Here is a 19,176-nt window from a genome sequence, read left to right as displayed (position 1 = left end):
ATGTCAATGGGAGCTGGGTGTTCAAATCTCTGTACTATAGTGCTCAATGGTCTGTCATTGGCTGAAGAGGGAGAAAGGTTAAATGAAAAGGGAGATAGAGGGGGGAGAGGAGTGCAGGAAGGGGGAGGAGAGGTAAGCATGGGCCAAGTTTACCATTTGCTTTTTTAAAAGGGCTTCACTTTATTTGAATACTGTGGAACCTGCTTTGAAGGCCCCTTTTCGAGTAAACAATCACTTTAAAGTCTTCCCCAGGCTCCCAGTACTCTCTCATTCGACCTTTAGTTAAAGAGCCAGCTCTGCTAGGCAACTGTTTCTAGCTGTTCCCCTGGGTTGTGGCTTAGGGCAAGTTTTACTTTGTGTATGTTTTGTTTTGTTGCATGGAAACCTGGCTTTTAACGGCCATTTTTTTCTAACAGGTGCTTGCCAGAGAGGGCATCGCTGAACTGGGATCCTTGCTAACAAGTGGTTTGAAAGTTGGGCCATGCTTTGTAATCAGATCCTGGAGGCCATAGGGAAAGTTCTCATTCAGTCATTTGGAGGACTCAGCCCTCTGTTCACAGAGGGACTGAGATATATAGAGCAGTCATTTCACTGCAAGAACAAAGACCAAGATGGAATGGAACCTGGAACCAAACACTGGGGCTCCTCAGCTCATTTATCTTCTTTTCTCTGCCTTGCCCCCGAAACAGACTTCTTCATTCTTGTTCCTCCCAAGATCTCCATGAATTTCCCATCCTAGCTCCTCCTGCCCCAGTCGAGTTAGGAAATACAGTATGCAGATCACTTTCATAATCACTGCTCCATTTGGACTCCCCCAATCTGCTGGGCTCAGATCACAAGGATTAACTGATCCTGATTTAATGCACTCTTTGAACTAATTTTCTCTACCTTTCCCAGTATGCACTGCTCTTCTGTCCAAAATGTTCACAAGAGGGAACTAAAGTAACTAAGCTCATATACCATGGGACCTGGTGTCTAATGATTCCCACAGCTCCTCTTGCAACAGCTCTTTGCACTCCTCATTTAACCAGTTCTTTATTCATTCCCATGTTGTACCCTCAGTCCCTAGGGCTCTCAGGGCAGTTTAAACAACAGTCTACCAGGTGGAGCACTAGCAACGGCTTTGATAAACATCTATGCACATTATGTAGCATTCACAGCAACTTCTTTTGGAATTGCCTTTTAAATGTCCACATGGCGAGCTAGGCAGGAGTTTTTCCTTAGCTTTGAGTTGTTTTCCATTGCCAGAACCAGATCCATTACTCATGGCCAATGGCCACCCATGGAATGGGATGCAAGAAGCCAGATGTTCTGTAAAATCCCTCTCACCACCATCCTAGCTGCAGCCCTAGTGAAGTTTCCCTGTACCAAAACTGACTCTTGGGGAACAGGAATCGCCCTTAGTGAATCTATTAATTTTACTATCTGTTACAATAAAATGAAGGGGCATTTATTTTCTGAGTCTCCCTTAGTTAGCCCTTTCTTGTATCACAAATGTTGGCTCTATTGGCCTTGTTTGATTATTAATGAATGGACACTGGAATAAACCCCTCAGTTTGTGCACTGGATCCTTCTTATCTTAACACCGAGTGAAATATTTTTGCTTTATAAACCTGGTTGTGTTGATGTCTAGATCCTGGAATCTGCAGCAGCACTGAAGCTACGTTGCAACTGCAGCAGTAAAATAAGACATCGTCTATTTGGAGGAACAGCGCTCTCGTCAATAATTCCAGCATGTTTTGTAACAGCTTCCCTGTGATGGCTGTGGCCATTTCCTGAAACTGCATTCTGTCAAGAAGTAAAGAGTGCTCTGTAGGAAACTGACATGCAACTTGATAAGCGGATTCTCCTCTGTATTTGGAGGTATTTCCCATGGGCACACTTTACTGCAGGACGGATGCATTTGACATCATGGAAATTTCAGTAGTTAGGCTGAATCCTCAAAGTGGCTCCTAAACTCTCTGCATCTCCAAGGTACCCGTTGTTTATCTGTTAGTTGTTCAATGAGGCAATGATCCCCCGGAGGAAAAGCCCCTTAAAAGGGAAAAAATATTTAGTATTAACTTCTACTCATCAGCTGCTTCATGAGTTTGAATTCATGCCACTGAAATGGTAATAAAAAGGTCATTTAGTTAGTAGAAAACACAGAAATATATAGCACAGGGTCTGATCATGATGATAATGCCATTTATCACTTGGGATTCACTTTGCTGTATCCAGCATCATTATTACATTTACAGTAATTGTGGGTGGGAGGGAAGGTGAGACAGGCTTCTATACACCTAACTGTGGCTACCCTCACCCTCTCTCCTTTAACTTCCCTACATATGCTGAGGACAGGGCATAGTTACAGGGTCAAATCCCCAGATTTAGCTGACCTAAGCTCAATGCATAACCTGAGGTGATGGAAAAAGGTGTCTATACATCAATTTTGCACTCTCCCAGTACCTGGCGCTGCCAGGGGCTGGTTCAGCTCTCAGCACAAATTTGATCAACCACTGGGCTGCTTTAATTTGTACCAGCTAACAAACAGACTTCAAGGAATCAATACTCTGGCTGATGATCACTAGAGCATAGCAGCACTCTGGTCATGCTCCCTATAGTGGGCAGAGGGAGGGGCAGAAGAGGGAGCACAGAGCCAGCCATATTGGCTTTATGCCACATGGAGGTTCACCTGTGATGAGAAAATATCCATTTATCCAGCTAGGGTAGCTTTACAGACCCTTTGCACAGCTGGGGTGGGACAAAGGAGCTCTTCTAGAGGCAAAGATCTGGCCAACTGAGTTTAAAAGTATAGGGCAAAATGCTGGCTAAGGATACACACATGAATATGAAGGAAAAACAGAGCAAGACCCCGATGCATAATCATCAGTACATGGAAGAAGTGCCTGGCCACAATTCTGATTGCAGAGAAACACACAAAAAGACTGTTCCACAGGGACTTTCCAGCACAGTTTGAACAAATGGAAAATGAAAAGGGGTGAAAAAGAGGAAGGGCAAAGCACAAGTGAGCAGGACCAGCTTGGGCAATCCCCTATGTTTCAAAGGGAAAAATGGACAAATGTGTGAAAAATACAGAACAAAGCTTGGTTTAACAGGCACCCTCTGTTATTTTGTGGTACAAAATAATATACACTGCAGAATCATACACTTGTATCACAGTATGGGGCTCCTTGCAAAACTAGTGACCTAGCGGACAAGGCACTAGATTGAAACTCATAAGACTTGGGTCCTGTTCCCAGCTCTGTCACTAGCCCACTGGGTGACCTTGCCCAAGTCCCTTCATGTCTCTGTGCCCCCATTTCCCCATCTCTAAAATGGACATAACACTAACCTTCTTTGTAAAGTGCTTTGAGATTTACTCATGAAAAGCACTATACATGAACTTTTGGGTGGCATTATATAGCTGAAGTATGGCATGCTAACGACATTGATTTAATGTGGGTGCAGGGTATTAGATGATGAATGAGGGTTGCCCCTTGAAATAAAAGCTGCTTGGTCTAGATCTGCCAGGAAGTGCAACTGTATGTATGAGGACCAGTAGAGCATGTGGAGGTAGAGCAATATGCACTGTCCCCATATAACTTATTTAATCTCAAACCAGGAAGATGCATAAGGGGAGATGCATATCTACAGGAGTATTTTACATGTACGTACTGGTAATTCATTTGCCCATTAAGGTAATAGGATGAGGCCTACAGGAATACTACTGTCCTTCAATTGCCTTTATTCTCCTTGTTATCTTGTGGTTGGGGAATGGATCTCCAAGCCATACCCACTGCCTTCTTCATGCAGCAGACTTTAGGCTACCTTCAACCAAAACTGTGCATCTCTTCACACTGCTTTCACACCTATTTGGGAAAAAGGCACCTTTTCCCATTTGTTTATACCTCTGTGCATATTTATATAGTGCCTTTCTTCAAAGGATCTCAGGGTGGCTTATGGAAAGCATCTCAACACCGCTGTGAATTAAGTAAATATTCTTAGAATACATCTATGCTGCAACATGTATCCAGGTCCTGGTTAGCATGCATACAGGCATGTGCTACCCAAACCAGCCTCTGAGAGTCCACATTGCTGAGCTGTGCATGACCCAGACTCCATACACCCACGTCCATACTGATGCTGCAGCTACACGTTTGGTGCTAGGATTCATTTCCCAGATGTACCCATTTAACAGATGAGTAATTTCAAGTACAGAGCGGATAAGTGACTCATTCAAAGCCCTGTTACATGTCAGGGAAAAGATATTAATAGAACTCAGTAATCCTGATTCCCTGTCCTTCCTGCTCTTACTACTAGATCATGCTAGAACCCTCCTAACTAGATTCTCCTCTCCCTGCACCCCACTTTCCTCCTTAAAGATCCTCCCTGAAGACTCCCTCCTGGCCAGAATACTGTTGCTAATATTCTGTTTTCCAGTCTCAGAAAGTATTTAAAATAACGTTTTTGTTCCATAGCCTTATTGGGATCCAGGAAGTGGGCGGGCAAAGCCCGCCCACTGCTAAAGGATCCCCCCCCAGCCTAAGGGGGGGGGTGTCCACAGGACCTGGGAAACCAAATAATTACGGGGGACAACTAATGAACAACAGGGACAGGAGTGTGGTCAAAGGGTCAAACGAAGGGAACCGGACGGGGACACCGAGCAGAGGACCCCGGACAGCGCCCACTGCTCCTCAAAGGCGTCAAGGGAGTCAGTGGACGCCACCCAGAGGAACTCTGCCCGGAGGCGTGAATGGACAGAGGATCGGAAATAGGCCCCACAGTCGCAGGAGACTCCATCGGCCAACCTCCTCACCCTGGTTTTATAGATGCCCACTTTAGCCAGGGCCAGGAGGAGGTTGATCAGGAGGTCCCACGACTTAGTGGGGCCACGGACAGGGAGTGCATAGATAAGGAGGTGAGGGGAAAAGTGCAACCAAAACCTTAACAAAATATTCGTGAGGAGCCGGAATAGGGGCTGCAGCCTGGCGCACTCCAGGTAGACATGCGCCAGGATTTCCCTCACGCTGCAAAAGGGGCAGGTGTCCGGGATTGGGGTTCCATAGCAATAGGCAAGTTGAAAAAACCTTGGAACTTAAGAATGTAATTAAGGAGATGGAGCTAGTTACTCCTACCTTTTCCTCCTCCTGTGTTCACTGAGTATTGACTTTGAATTAAAAAAAAAAAATCTAAAAAATGAATGTGATCTCTACAATTTGCTACCTGGGCTCCTCCTCAGAAACCAACAGCCATGATTTTCATTGCATTGTTAATAAGAGATGGCAAAGAGCAGCAAGCCTAGAAAGCTCCGGCGTAGGCAAAAGGTTTGTGATCTCTTTGAATGGTGCTGGGGCTAATGTATGGTTCAGAGTTAAAATGATGCAAAACTCAAAGTTTCATGTACTTCTGAGGAAAGGCAAGTTAATGATTCTGGCAGAGTGAGATTTTTGGGTGTGTCTCTTTTACATTTGTTTTTTTCTTTTTTTTGTTGTTGGACCAAATGGGATGAGACTTCAAAGCAGATCAAAATCAAGGCTAACTTTTCCATCAATCCCCTTACAAGACCACTGAATTGCACACCTGCCTTCACACAGACATATACACAACAGAACAGACAGGAAATGTTACAGTCCTTGCTCTGTTTCAACACACACGATCAGAAGAGTCTGATGGTGGCCCACTGCAATGCCTGCAGACAGCAAGATTAGGGAGGAGGCTGCTGGAATTGGGAACTCTCATAGAAATCACTCTGGGGAGGATCCTAGTTCTTTAGCTGCTGTAAACTGGCATAGTTGTGTGACTTAAATGGAACTATATCAATTTACACCAGCTTAGGATCTGACTTGGGAGGTTCACCACCTGTATTGATGGTGGGGAATATGGTTCTGAATTTCTCATATATATATTAACATATGATCATGAAAGGAGCTCATGGACTCTACGACAATATATGCTACCTCGAGTGAAAACTTTCCCCCCACAGTATTAATAAATGTTATCACTATATGAGATGAAAATAAATATTTCCGTAAGAGAATAGATATGTATAGTAAATCTAGTCATATTGGAGTTTACTCAAAACATCTGATTTTGAATTAACCTTTTACAAAGATTTTGCTGAAATATCTTTACAGGCAAATTCTGCCCTTAGTTTATTATAAATTATCTGCACTTCCACCTAAATTATATAAGAATATAAGAAAGGCCCTACTGGGTCAGACCAAAGGTCCATTTAGCCCAGTATCCTGTCTTCCAACAGTGGCCAATGCCAGGTACTTCAGAGGGAATGAACAGAACAGGTAATCATCAAGTGATCCATCCCTTGTTGCCCATTCTCAGCTTCTGGCAAACACAAGCTAGGGACACCATCCCTCCCATCCTGGCTAATAGCCATTGATGGACCTATTCTCCATGAACTTATCTAGTTCTTTTTTGAACCCTGTTATATATAAACACAGATATGTATAAACATTTAATCAGTACATATATATACCAAGTATACTCCCTGGTAATAAAACAATGCCACATTATGTTGTGCCAATTCAGATGCTATGTACAAGAATTGCAGAAAATTGCATGCCAGGATATGGAACTAACATTTTGTTAGATAATGTATTATATTAAAATTTGGCCCTAGTGTTTTAGACATTAAAAATCATTAGAAATAACCATTCCACCCCTACTAAGGCTACTAACAAAATCTGAATAGGTCTGTAAACCTTTGCCAATAATTTCCTTGGCACTGAACTTTTCCCAGAATTGTTTGTGTACAGTTTCTCAGACAAAAGACACCGTCTATGAAACTGCTGGTTGGAAGAGATCAGATTAAGACTAAATCCAAGCCTGACTGTGTTTTGACTGAAGTGTAAGATTAACGTTTTTGCTTTATGGGTTTTTAAACATGATTTAGACAACGTATTAGGTACAAATGTAAATATACGTGAATATGTAAGTACATGGATTAAATTAAATTATTGAAACAGCAGTAGGAAGGGAGGTCACACATATTAAATAATACACACATCCAATAAAAGGACTGCACAAATTGGAGTGCACTTTCAGCTGGGACCTCTATTAGAGAGTTCATTTGCAGCTTCTGCCTTAAAGGCTATAAGCTAAGGATGGTTCATCCATTCCTAAATTTCTGATGGAGAAAAGTTGAAGTAATAGGTGTATATAAAGGGGAGAGAGAAGTTCGTATGCTACCATCCACCTGACTGGGTCACTAGCAGTTCCGAGGGAGCTGGGGTTGGGCAGGGACCCCCTCCAAACCAGTGGAAGTCCCAGCACAATTTGCCATAGCAAGTTAATGCTACAGCCCTGCAAACTCAACCTGCGATCTGAAAGTAAAGCTGGGTTCTTTCTGGCTTATATGCACTATCACTATTAATAAAGATTTGCATCAGGAAATTGGTTAACAATTCTCAAGGTGTTGCATGAGCTAGAATAGAATCCAGCTTGCTCTCCCACTGCTGTGGTGGCTTTGTAATGTAAATTGGTTAAAAAGTAATAAAATCTTATTTTTAACAGTTAGATAAGCAGATAAGATTCTGAATACCACAAGAAGCAGGACTGTTGAATAATGTGTAATTTTCACCTAGCCATTTTTCTGATATTTCCCTTTTGAAGATCAATCTCAGTCTATTTCTAAAATCTTCCAGTTCCAGAATCCTCTCTCATCACCAAAATCTGGGTTCTTTACAGTCCCTGACTGCAAATGAAAGCAAGGATTGCCTCTTATCTGTATTTGTACATCCCCAGCACCACGAGGCCCCTAATTGGGGCTTTTGAGCACTGCCATAATAGAAATATTGACTACTTCTACTACTAATCAGCCAGTGATACTTGATTGGCTATTAATAGTCCATTCAAGTTCTCTTTCTAGTCCCTTTGCCAAATTTCTACTTTTTCTGCCATCCTTAAATACATATAAAATACTCTCCAACTCATGTTTAACTTATATAAATTTTTAGACAGAAAGAAAGATAAAGAACTCAATCAAATCATTTTAGATTATCCTAAGTGTTGTAAAACAAATTTTATTAATTTAAAAGATTAATAAAGGTTACTTTTTCACTAAAGCAAAACATAATAGCCCTGTTGAACACCTGGCAGGCAGGGACTCTGTTTTTCTCTAAATTCTGTGCAGGTTCAAGTACACTAACAACGTTCAGTGAACAATCCATAGCAGTACCTAATTTTCAGAGACATCTGTATTAGGTCTTTTCTGTATAACAATTAAAGTGAGAACATTATCCTTTTCCAAGTATGCAGGAGTCAGAGAAACGCATTTAAAGTAAGAGAGAAAGAAGGAGGGATATATCATATACCCAGGAGAGAATGATCTTTGTTAAACAAGAAGAGTAAAGACCTAATTTAGTCCCCAAAGTATAACTCAGTTCACAAAAGAGATTGTTTGCAAGTGACATTATTACATATTGTTTAGAAATATGTTTTATTGTAGAGTATTTTGTCAGCAGTTTTCCCTGTTTCTTAGAAAGTGATTAATTTTTGCATACAAATAGTATTGTTCTTTTATCTGAATGATTTCAACTTTACAAATTATATCCAAGTAAAATGCTGTATGAATCTTATGATGAGTTCAGTTGCTCCTAGACTTTGGGATAAGCAGGTGATTATCACCAGACAGATATAAATACCATTCCCTAAGACAAGGCAGAAAAAAGAAAAAGTTCTATGGCTCCATTTAACGTACAACAATAATGAACGTGTAGCAGAAAAGTACATATTGCTAAGGCTTCTATTTGTTGACTTCCAACTGAGAAATTTTAGGGGACTAAAATTTCTAAAAACAACCAAAATAATAAACTAAGAGACCACCTCATATTCCAGAATCACACCAACACTCTTACATCACACTTTCAGATTATTCCCTGGAAGAGTATCTGAAGTTAGAAATATTTAATTTATACAATTTCTCTTTTTAATTAAATGTATGGCAATAGAAAAGAGAAGATAATTGGTATAGGGAAATAAGCGTATTCCCCAAACTAAGTTGGTTGAATTTTAGCTGGTAATTTGCTATCTAAACAATACTCTTTTTTCAAAGCCCTATTTGATGATTTTCAAATTGCTTTTACACCTAATCTTACTGTCCATATAATTATATTTTTAAGACACCTGTCATCTGAGATAAGACTATTTCTCTCAAAAGACCTTAGTCAATGCCCACTGAAATCAATAAATCCAATGGAAGTCAACTGACTTCAGTTGTCACTGAATCACATACCCAGTTTTGGAGTCCCCTACTGAAATTGTCACTAACTGCATGCTCTTGATGGCTCCTTTTAAGGTCAGTGAGAGCTGCAGGCACTCAGCACTTATCACAGTCAAGCCCTAGGAATAAAATTTTGAAATTCTAAGCATATGTAATAAATAGAATAATTCCATTTTAACACTAAGTTTTATAGCAATTGTTATCCATAACATCTGCAACATTAAACAATGGGTATCCAGATTAAAGTTTGTAATGGGTTATTAAATGTTACTTTATTCATTGTTTGCAATGATAATGGAATTAAGTTCATTATAACATGCAAGATATTTGATATAATAAATTAGGCCCGAGTTCTGCAATGGGCCTAGCACAGAGCTTATTGCAGGATCAGGGCTTTTATCATTCGTGCAAGTACTGTAAATTCTACTTACTGATTTAAGATAATATTTCACCTATCTATCAAAAATGTTACTTATCTTCTTTCATTTGCAACATGATAAAGAGCAAGAAAGTAGATTTTGTGCCCAGACACACGTGCGCGCACACACACACACACACACACAGTTCTCTCTTTCGGCTACTTCATTCGATATATAGCTTTTGACCCAAAACTCACTTGCTGTGGATGTTGATAATCAGTGTATATTAGTTCTGTAAAAATGAAGCAGGTTAAGCTTGGTTGTAATAACCTACTAAATAAGAATGATCCCATATGTTCCTGACCATATTTTAGGACAATCAAAGTAGAGAGGTTTTCTCAAATTTTGCACAAGAAGCCCCAGTGCATGCTGGGAACAGAAGATATGGAATTTAGTTTTAGGTAGACTAACGTTATGTGTTCTGAAAAGTTGCAAATTATTTGCTTAATATTGAGTCCCAGTGTATTAATTCTAGGCACCTGGAAATCTGAAATATAAAATAACCTTCAGGTAAATAACACTTCCAGTTCCCTGCAACTTTTAAAATATTATGTAATTTTGGTGAAGAAGAGAGACCTGCTGAACCCTAGGTATTGCTAAGCCAAACAAGATCTACAAACAAAAGAAGAAACTGTCATATCTGAGTCCATTTATTTTTAAACCAATCCTAACTAAGCACTAGAATGAAAATATTTGCACTTCTCTAGCACCTTTCAAGCGAGGATCTCAAGGCATTTTATGAACAGTAAGTCTCACAACACCCCTGTGGGCAAGTATTATTGTAACACTTTTACAGGTGGGGTGATTGAGCCATAGACAGGTGAAAAGGTTTGCCCAAGATCACATGTAAGTGTGGCAGAGCAAGAAACAACCCAGTAACTGTTACCCCACTTCCCTGCTCTAACCACTTGACAACTCCACCTTTCAGTTCAAGACCTTTGGGGGGCAGGGCGGAGACAGCATTTCTGGTACACAATGGTTCCAAAGTTAATGTTCACACATTAATGTCTGCACGGATATTTTTAACCCTTGGACCTCAATTTTTTGTGTGTTAGCAGCAATCACATGACTGCAAGAGTGTGAGTGAAGTCTGGAGGTTGAAAGCTAGAATATAGCTCTTCACTGTGTATAAAATTAAATACTATCTTGGTCTAAAGGAGAAGTCCTCTAAGTCTGGAACTGGCAGCTAACTAAAATTGTGTGGGGCACAATTGTTCCCTACTTGCAAACGTTTCATAATGATACTACACTAAGCAGAATATTCTCATTTTTATCAACCAGCTTCTTTGTGTTCCACACAAAAGGCTTATAGTTCCTGTTCAATTGAACAATGATTTTTCACAGCTTTACTAGCAATGTGCAATGCACCGTAACACACTGATCTTATGTTAGAGTGCAACCTGCAAGACTCTTGCTTCCCAAGATCATAGGGTTTCTGGGAATGTAATAGTAAAAAACAGCCTCAGTCTATAACCATGTGAAGCCTTGTAGCCACGTTTGAAGCAGTTTTCAAAGGAACATAGAAACTGCCATACCAGATCAGCCCAAAAGTCCAGCTAGTTCAGTATCCTGTCTCTAACAGCAGTAAATACCAGATGGTTCAGAGGAAAGTGCAAGAAATTCCATAACGGAGAATTATGGAATAACCTGCTCAGAGAGGAAGTTTCTTCTGAAGCCTAGGTAGCCAGGCTATAGCTACACTAGCAAATATGTTTCAAGATTCCAACCATTGTTTCAGCTGGCATCTGACAGCTAAACTTTACTAGATTCCTATAATACGTTCACTTTTCTTTGGGGACTACTGCACTCTTTTGTCCTGGGTTATAGTATTAAGCACATTTCATTTTATGTAACATATTATGTAAAAATTAGGCATTTGCTGTGTTGCAAAATGGATATTATGTGTACACCTTAACTTTCAAATTGTCACTATGTGCAGACAGCAAAGAGAAACCATTCTGACAGTTTTTAAAATGCAATAGAACTAACTCGTCCAGTTAGTTAGTCTTAAAATAAATAAATAAAATAAAAAAGACAATGTCCTCCCTTTTTTATTTTCAGGCTAATAGTATAACTTCTTATTATTCATAATTTTTGTTGGGAGGAGAATTATAATTAAGCAACTGGAATGGGAACATTTCTTACAGGAACTGCTCCAAAGCTGCATTGTGAGTATGCACTTAGGGAGGAAGAACTTGAAATTAGACACTAGGACGAGGTTTTGTCTGTTCAACTCCCTTACCAAACCCCTCATATACTGAAGTAGGTTGCACAGCCCACATCTAACATAGCACAGAATTTAGTCCATAGTTCTCATACAATACTGAAAAAGGTAAAAATGAAATGGACTCCTGGTTGAGGAGCAGTCTATAATTCTGAAGGCATATTTTCTAAAAGCTCAGGATTCATGTAAATTTCTCTTTATGAGCAGCATGTAAGAATGGAGCAGACATATAAAGCAGGGCAAAGCAGTAGTAATGTGTGTCATCTAGTGTCACAGGTGCTTGAAATTAAGGGGAAGAAATGTTCACTGGTTTGTTATTGTATGGTTATAACAAACGATTCATGCCATATATATTTAAGTCTAGTAATACAGGGAAGGAGATGGGACCTAACCCCAGGGAAAGATACCACTCAGAAGACTAAAAGGTGGTTTTCTAATTCTCAACAAGCTCAGAGCCTTGTTTAAAGACAAAGTACCTTTTTGGACTTTAAATCTGCCAAGACACTTCTGGACACAGTCAGACTGGAAAGGGGCCAATCTGTTTTGGCAATTAAAGCTGATGAAATTCCACAAGAGCACTCAGGCCTGAACTCTGCTTAACAGTACATGTTTTTAGCTTCTATATGCCATCTCTTTTTTGTACATTGAATACTGGGTGGTCTCCCCTTCATTCAACACAAAGTTTAGGGTCTCAAAAATGACATTTTAATCTCGGTGTTTAAAAAAATGCCCACCTATATACAGTATCTATAAACAATTATGAAACATACCCTATAAGAAACCCTACCACTCAGAGGAGAGGCTGTTTTGACTGGAACATTGCAGTAGTTGTGTTTATAATTACACTTCAAACACTTTACCATCACCCAGTAAAGCAGACAATAAGCCTCTGAAATAGTTAAGTCTCATCACTAGTTTACAGATGGGAGAAATTAAGCATAAGAGAGATCAAGGCCACAATCTGGGACCTCTAGGCACATGCCCAACTTTACACATGAGTAGTTCCATTGACTTTAGTGGGACTGTACCTGTCCATAGAGGTAAACACCCATAAATGTTTGTAGGAATGGGGTATAAGCAAATAGCCTGAGGTTACACAACAGGACAATAGTAGAACTGGGAATGTAACCCAAGAATTGTGATGCTCAGTCCTCTGATCTAGACACCTAAGTAAAGTTTCCTGTTTTGTTCAGGATTCCACCCTCAAACTTACCAGTAACATCAAACACAAGATGTAAGATTTTTCGAAACACATTTGAATAGTTATTATACAAACAAAAATAAAAATATAGTTACCTAAGTTATTTCATATTATACTAACACACCAAGTAACTCATTCTCTTGAATCATAATCACCAAAACTATCCTTACTCTTTCTTAGTAACTACTCATAACCATCCAATTCTGAGGGGGTGGAGGGTTGTTGTTTTTTTTAAACAAACATTTCCCAGCATGCACTTCCTCACATACCTGGCAATTTAAATCCTGGAGAAGGAGACATTTACAGACCTACAAAGGAAAGTTTTGAAGCTACAAAGAGCAACTTCTTTTCTTTGGTTTATCAAGCAATTAGTGTTATTTTTCTTTTCTAGCTTTATCAATACACATACAGACAGGATTTTAAGCCACCTTTTTTCTGTGGGTTTTACTGGGTAAAGAGTTTGTTTGGTTCTTATGGGCTTCATTGTAATTAGTTAGGCAAGAAGAGAAGTCCTCACATGTGACTTAATGTAATAAAGTACAGGAAAATGCATGTGGGACTGTTAATGAAAAAAGACTGGTGTATCTGTATACTTACTTTTGTGGCATAAGGAAAGCAGGTCTTGTTGCTAGGTCACTAAACTGGGATGCAGGAGATCACTTGATCTCTCTGTACCTTAATCCCCAGCTGTAAAATAAGAATAATATTTTTGTTTCCCATCCTTGCTTTTGCTTACTTAGATTAAACTCATTGGGGGAGGGACTATCTTTTACTATATATCTGTACAATTGAGTTCCAATCTGTTGGGGCTATGGGCACTGCTGCAATACAAATAAAACCCTACAGGGACATCTGTGTTTGATTATTTTAGATTATGTCACTGCTTGGTTTCTGAGTCCCAGTGGTAAAGTAAAAGGGAACTACTTCCAACCTTCTTGCTTTGTAGCTTTTTCTCCAAGATCCTGAAAGCGAATAGGTTTCTTATATCTTTAAAAATAAAAAAAAAAAAAACCTCACTGAGGTCTCTGACTATTGTCGCGTCCTTTTCTTTCTTCAAACCCAACTTTCTTTTGGGGGGATAATTTATTCTCATGTTAACTTTGTAATAAAAGGAACTGTTTTCTTTGCAAGAGCACCTTTGCTTAGGCGAAGCTCAAAAATTAATTTTTTAAAAAAAGTTGGTGATCCTTTACAAAACCTCAGCTGCTGACACGGAGACCGTTACCTCCGGATTTAAACATTTCCCCGAGAGAATCATAGCAATGCAGGGCCGGAGAGTCCTCCAGAGGAGAAGTCCAGCCGCTGCATGGAGCCTGGGAACCAGAAAGTGAAACTGACCATTCCGCGTTTCATGGTCCCGAAGAGAGAAATAAACTGCTCAACCAGAAAAACGTTACTTGGCCTGATCTCCGTTCTCCTCATCGCCCTCTCCCTTCGGCCCCCACTGTTGTATGAGAGGCTAATTAAAGAGCTTTTGGGTGAGATGGGCTGGCTCTGTCTGGTGGGCATGAATCCTGGGATGGTGCTGGGGATGGCCAGTGTCGTGCTAAAGCCCCAGAGCCTGAAACTACCCGCAGCTTTACCCACAAACAAGGCTTCGTCCCCAACTCTTGCTTAGTCCCTTGGTGGCCCTGGCTTCCCTAGCCCCAGTGTCCCTCGCCTTCTCTCCCTCTCCGCTGCTGCTACCTCACCCCACTTCCCTCCCCACCTCCCCCTTTGCCCTTCTTACTGCCCTCCCCTCCTCCCATGCCCCTCTCCTCAGTGCCCTTCCCACCGCCCTCGCGCGCCTCACCCTCCTCAGCCGCGCTGGGCGGGCTCGGGGGCCGGCCCAGGAGGCGGGGCGGGACCGGCAGCCGGGGTTTCCCGGCCGGGCCGCACGGGCGGGGCTGTTACCGCGCCCAGCCTGGCTCCGCTTCCCGATGGCTGCGGGGAGCTGAGCGGGGACCAAGCGCGCGAGGAGGAGCCGAGAGCCAGGGCCCCCCACGAACCGCCGCCGCCGCCGCCTCCCCGGGACCGGCCAGACGCAGCGCGGGTGGCTCCCCCAGCCCGGTAGGGACGCAGCTGGAGTGGGCAGGGGCCGCGGGCGGCGGACACAGCGGCCCCGTTAATGAGCAGCGGCCGGAGGGGCAGGTAAGGGCCTGGGGACCCCTTCCCGCGGACGCTCCCTGCTCCCCGGCTGCCCCACTCCCCAGATTCCCCAGGACCCTTCTCCCTGTGTCTCCCCGCCTTCTTCTCCCTCTCCTGCCCTCTGCCCCCCTCATCAATCCCTCTTCCGCCCCTCCCGTTCGCTAACAGCCCCCCATGTCCCCTGATCTCCCCTGCCCCCAGCCTGTCCAGCGCCTACTAGCATAGAGAGATTGAAAATACCTCCCTTCAGCTTCCCCTAGCAAGTCTCTCTCTAGCTGCTGGAGGAGGAAGAGGTGGGGGTAGGAGTGGGAGAGTCTTTCTTTTGAAGGGTTTTTTAAGACCAGAAGGGAAGAGAACCCGGGGTTTTGCAGGGTTCCATTTTTAATTGCAATTAGGCTGGAGTGATTTGCACTAGGCACTGTGCTGTTCTTTGTGTGTGTATATGTGTGTGTGCGTTAAGGTATAAAGGTGAGTTGGCAAAGAAACCGAGCCCTACAGAGGGAGTGTTGGGGGAGGGAGAGTCTCAAGAAAATGCTGTGGTGTGTTTCTGCTGTAATGGTGGAAAATTGATTAAGAGGAGACAAGGGTGTGACAAACAGGGTAAGGCTGCTCCAAGCAGACCCTAGCCCAGAAAAGGGAACATCTGAGGCTTGGAGGATGGGTTCACACTGTTTTTTTGCTGTGGGAGGAAGGGTGGGTATGGTCTATAGTTGTGTTAATCCCTTAGCTATGTTTTTTTTTAATCTAGCTTGCATATTTGTTGTTCCTCCATCTGTTATGGTGCTGCATATTTTTGTGTGCCTGTAAGTGTAATATCGAAGATCATGGAGGATGTTTGCTACAGCAGAATAAGGGAGTTTCTCCATGGAAGAAGTGTTAAAAATATTAAAAACAACTCCTGCCCCCAAATTCAAAGCTTAGTTATGAAAAGGTTTTCAGTACATTTTTTATCCATTAAAGGTGTTTTCAAAGTGTAGCTTTTTAAATTTCAATTCTAAAACTGCATATAAAAATGAAAAAGGATGTACAGTCGTGTATATTTTAAGTAATGAATATGAAATTAGGGAATAGGCAAGACTTTAAAAATAATCTTGTCTAGAAGAGAGTCAGGATGACATAGAGGTTATTCCAAGATGTCAATTAATCACTTGTGAAGATTAGCTGAAATTTTAACAAATGTGATTTTTCAATATTCTCTTACCAAGTCACTACTTGGGACTCATTTCAAATACGGCATCCTTTCCATGATGTTAACTGCCACATTATTAGGTATTGTCTACACACTAGAAACAAAGAGGAAAGAACATCTGACAATAAAAGGAAGCTTTAAAAAAAAAAAATCCAGCAAAATCGTTCTTGTAGACAACTGACTGAAATGAGAGACACAACATTTTGCAGTTTGATCATTTCTGCACCTAGTCGTTGGAGGCTTATTCTACATTTTGAAGCTTGTTTGCTGAGCAGAAGGATGTGAATCAAGACAAAGTGCTGTCGATTTATATGTAAAATGCATGTGAAAAAATAAGATATTGCACTGAGATCTAAACTCTTTTTAAGTGCTAAGCATCAGTCTTTTTAGATAAGAGTGTATTTTTGGGGAGCGAGGTGATAATAGTGCAGTTGTTTTGGTGGCTGCAGCTTACCGAGGGTGTGTGTTTGATTTTCTTTTTGCTGTGAATGAATGGATCCTTCTGTGCCTGGGCCCAATAACTGCAACAAGATGGCGTTTGCAGCAAGGCAGCTCTCTCATTTTCAACTCCTCCTCATCATAGCTCTGCCAAAGTAGATCTTATTCCTTACTTGTATTTTGGATGTCTTTTGTTTTTTGTTTGCTTTCTCCTATTTTTTTGTGGTAGGAAGGGGATTGGGGGAATGGTAAAACAAACGTTTTTCTTCCTGTTTTAATTTTTGTAGGTTTTCCCCCAAATACATGGGAGGATAGACTAGGTGGGAGGAGTAAATAGTTTTGTTGAAATTTTCACATAGGCTGTGACTGGATAAAACAGAAACGTGATTTTGTTCTATCATCTAATGCCCGTTATAATGGCATTTAGGAACGTTTTTCTTTGTTTTCTATTTTAGCCACAAATAGACTTAAAAAAACATTTTTCCATAATCCAGAATGTGTATATAAAATCCTGTATGAGTGGCTTTGTAAAATTTTGTTTTACCAGTCTAGTAATAATCAGACCCCAAGTAGTCATTTTTTGTGATACAAAGGAGAAGCTCCCTTCTGCTTGAGAATGTTCAGATGATATGTGGAGGCTTTTAAAACTGCATTTGACCTGAAATAGTTGTCATACTTAGGGCATTATTCTTTCCATTATAGAGAGGTGGAAGAAAAAGGTTATTTGGATATTAAAACCTTTTTCTGTGTTTTATATGGTACATGTCATATTTTAAAATTACATTACAAGATGACTTTTTAAAAAAAGTATATATTCCAGAAAGGTATAAATTTCCTCTTGGTAGTTTATGATGTTGTTTATTATTTATACTAGTGTTAACTTTATTTCTAACTTCACATCCTCAATAAAATAAACTCTCCAGTTAGTATTTAATAAAATAGATTTACTCCCAAGCATTTTCAAATGACTGTTAATAAGTTTAAAATACATGTTGCACTATTCTAAAAATATTTTGCTGCTTTGTAATATGTCTTCTGTATTCAGATGACCTCTAAACTCTTGATAATGGATCAGGAGTTTTAGTACTGCTCTGTGGATTTATTTTTTCTATAATCCATCATTTGCCATTGGTTATTTAGAGTATAACCAATCTGTTTTATAGCTTACTTTTGTATTGGGCTACAAAAACCTTATTTGTGATTAAGGTTTTTGTTTCCATTTTTGTGTTTTGTATAGGAAATGCATAATGATAGCATTTTTCAAAATGAAGATAAATATTGAAGAAATTAACTACATCTATATAATTAGTTCAATAAATCATTTGAAGGACATTTCTTTAAGAACCTGTCAGTGTTGTTTCAGTTTGAATATTTATTTTTTTTATGCCATTGAATTTAAAACTAGATTCACTAGTATTTAATATTTCAGATTCTTCTTGTTTTTCATGGTAAGAACAAGAACTTGAAAAATAAAGTAGGTTCCTGTATTGGGCGACTAAGATCATATACATTTATCCCTGCTTAGTCCTTATAGTTGTCAGGTCATTGTGTAGCAAGCATCCTTTCATGAAATCTTTGTTGGTGCCTCATGTTCAGAATCTACTGTAAATCCAGCTGGAACAGCTTTGAGGCCTTACCCTCACTTTGAGAAACATACTTGAAGATGGAATGTTAAACCTAATAAGAATTCACAATTTCTTAAGGTAAAAAAAAGCTAGCAGTGTTTCCCACCATTTGAATGCATAAGTTTATCCAATTGTGAACATTTAGTAAATCGATCTTAAATTTAAAAACTGAAACAATTAAAACTATTTTCCTTATTCGTGTATTAATATCCTTGGAAATTAGCAACTATTGTGGAAGATGAAGAATAGTTTGACTTTTGGTTGTTGTATACCCAGCATGTAAATGTGATTGCTTTGGAATATATTCATTAACTATATATATATATCTCTTTTTTGTGTATAACACCCTTCCCCCAAACCAAACAAGATGTTGCTAGCTGTTGTGTGTAACAACTTCCTGGTGTTCTAAAGGTTTAAATTAGGTCATGTAGGAAGCAACTAACTGATCTTCCTTAGCAGTTCTGTTTTGAGTTATGATTTCTCAACCACAGTGTGAAATTAGATACCAGTAACTATATAAAATCAGAATGTAGGGATATAAACTGTATATGTAATTTTGCTAAAAAGTGTGCTTTTTACATAGTTCCTGTAAGAAGGGTTTTAAGTTAGATCCCTTCAGAAAGCTGAGATCCAGAAATATATTCTTAACAAAGCAGGATAAATTCTTTCTTAGGTTGATTCCCTGCAACTTCCAGGTTAAAGGTACAGAAGTATTAAGGAGGTGATGCATTTA

At 40.2% G+C, this 19,176-nt stretch overlaps 2 protein-coding genes across 6 annotated transcripts in view; one reads left to right on the top strand and one right to left on the bottom strand.

Moving 5' to 3' along the window:
• The window catches only part of CALML6 (calmodulin like 6), a 69,026-nt gene extending 54,117 nt beyond the window's left edge, over positions 1-14,909 (bottom strand). The window contains exons 1-2 of one of the 3 annotated variants that reach the window (XM_074975504.1): positions 14,857-14,909; positions 13,662-13,751 (exon numbers count right to left, since the gene is read on the bottom strand). The gene's annotated coding sequence lies outside the window, so the exon portion shown is untranslated. Of the gene's footprint in view, positions 1-13,661; positions 13,752-13,995; positions 14,057-14,402; positions 14,419-14,856 lie in introns of those variants that run through there. The other 2 variants (XM_074975506.1, XM_074975505.1) reach the window with 2 other exon arrangements.
• A 21-nt stretch (positions 14,910-14,930) lies between these two features.
• The window catches only part of GNB1 (G protein subunit beta 1), an 83,913-nt gene continuing 79,667 nt past the window's right edge, over positions 14,931-19,176 (top strand). Inside the window, exon 1 of one of the 3 annotated variants that reach the window (XM_074975501.1) lies at positions 14,931-15,194. The gene's annotated coding sequence lies outside the window, so the exon portion shown is untranslated. Of the gene's footprint in view, positions 15,195-15,528; positions 15,660-19,176 lie in introns of those variants that run through there. The other 2 variants (XM_074975499.1, XM_074975500.1) reach the window with 2 other exon arrangements.

Source organism: Natator depressus, chromosome 18, assembly GCF_965152275.1.
Source record: "Natator depressus isolate rNatDep1 chromosome 18, rNatDep2.hap1, whole genome shotgun sequence".
NCBI lineage: Eukaryota > Metazoa > Chordata > Testudines > Cheloniidae > Natator > Natator depressus.
Note: the sequence above shows the minus strand (reverse complement) of the source record. Positions and strands in the feature narration are given on the sequence as shown.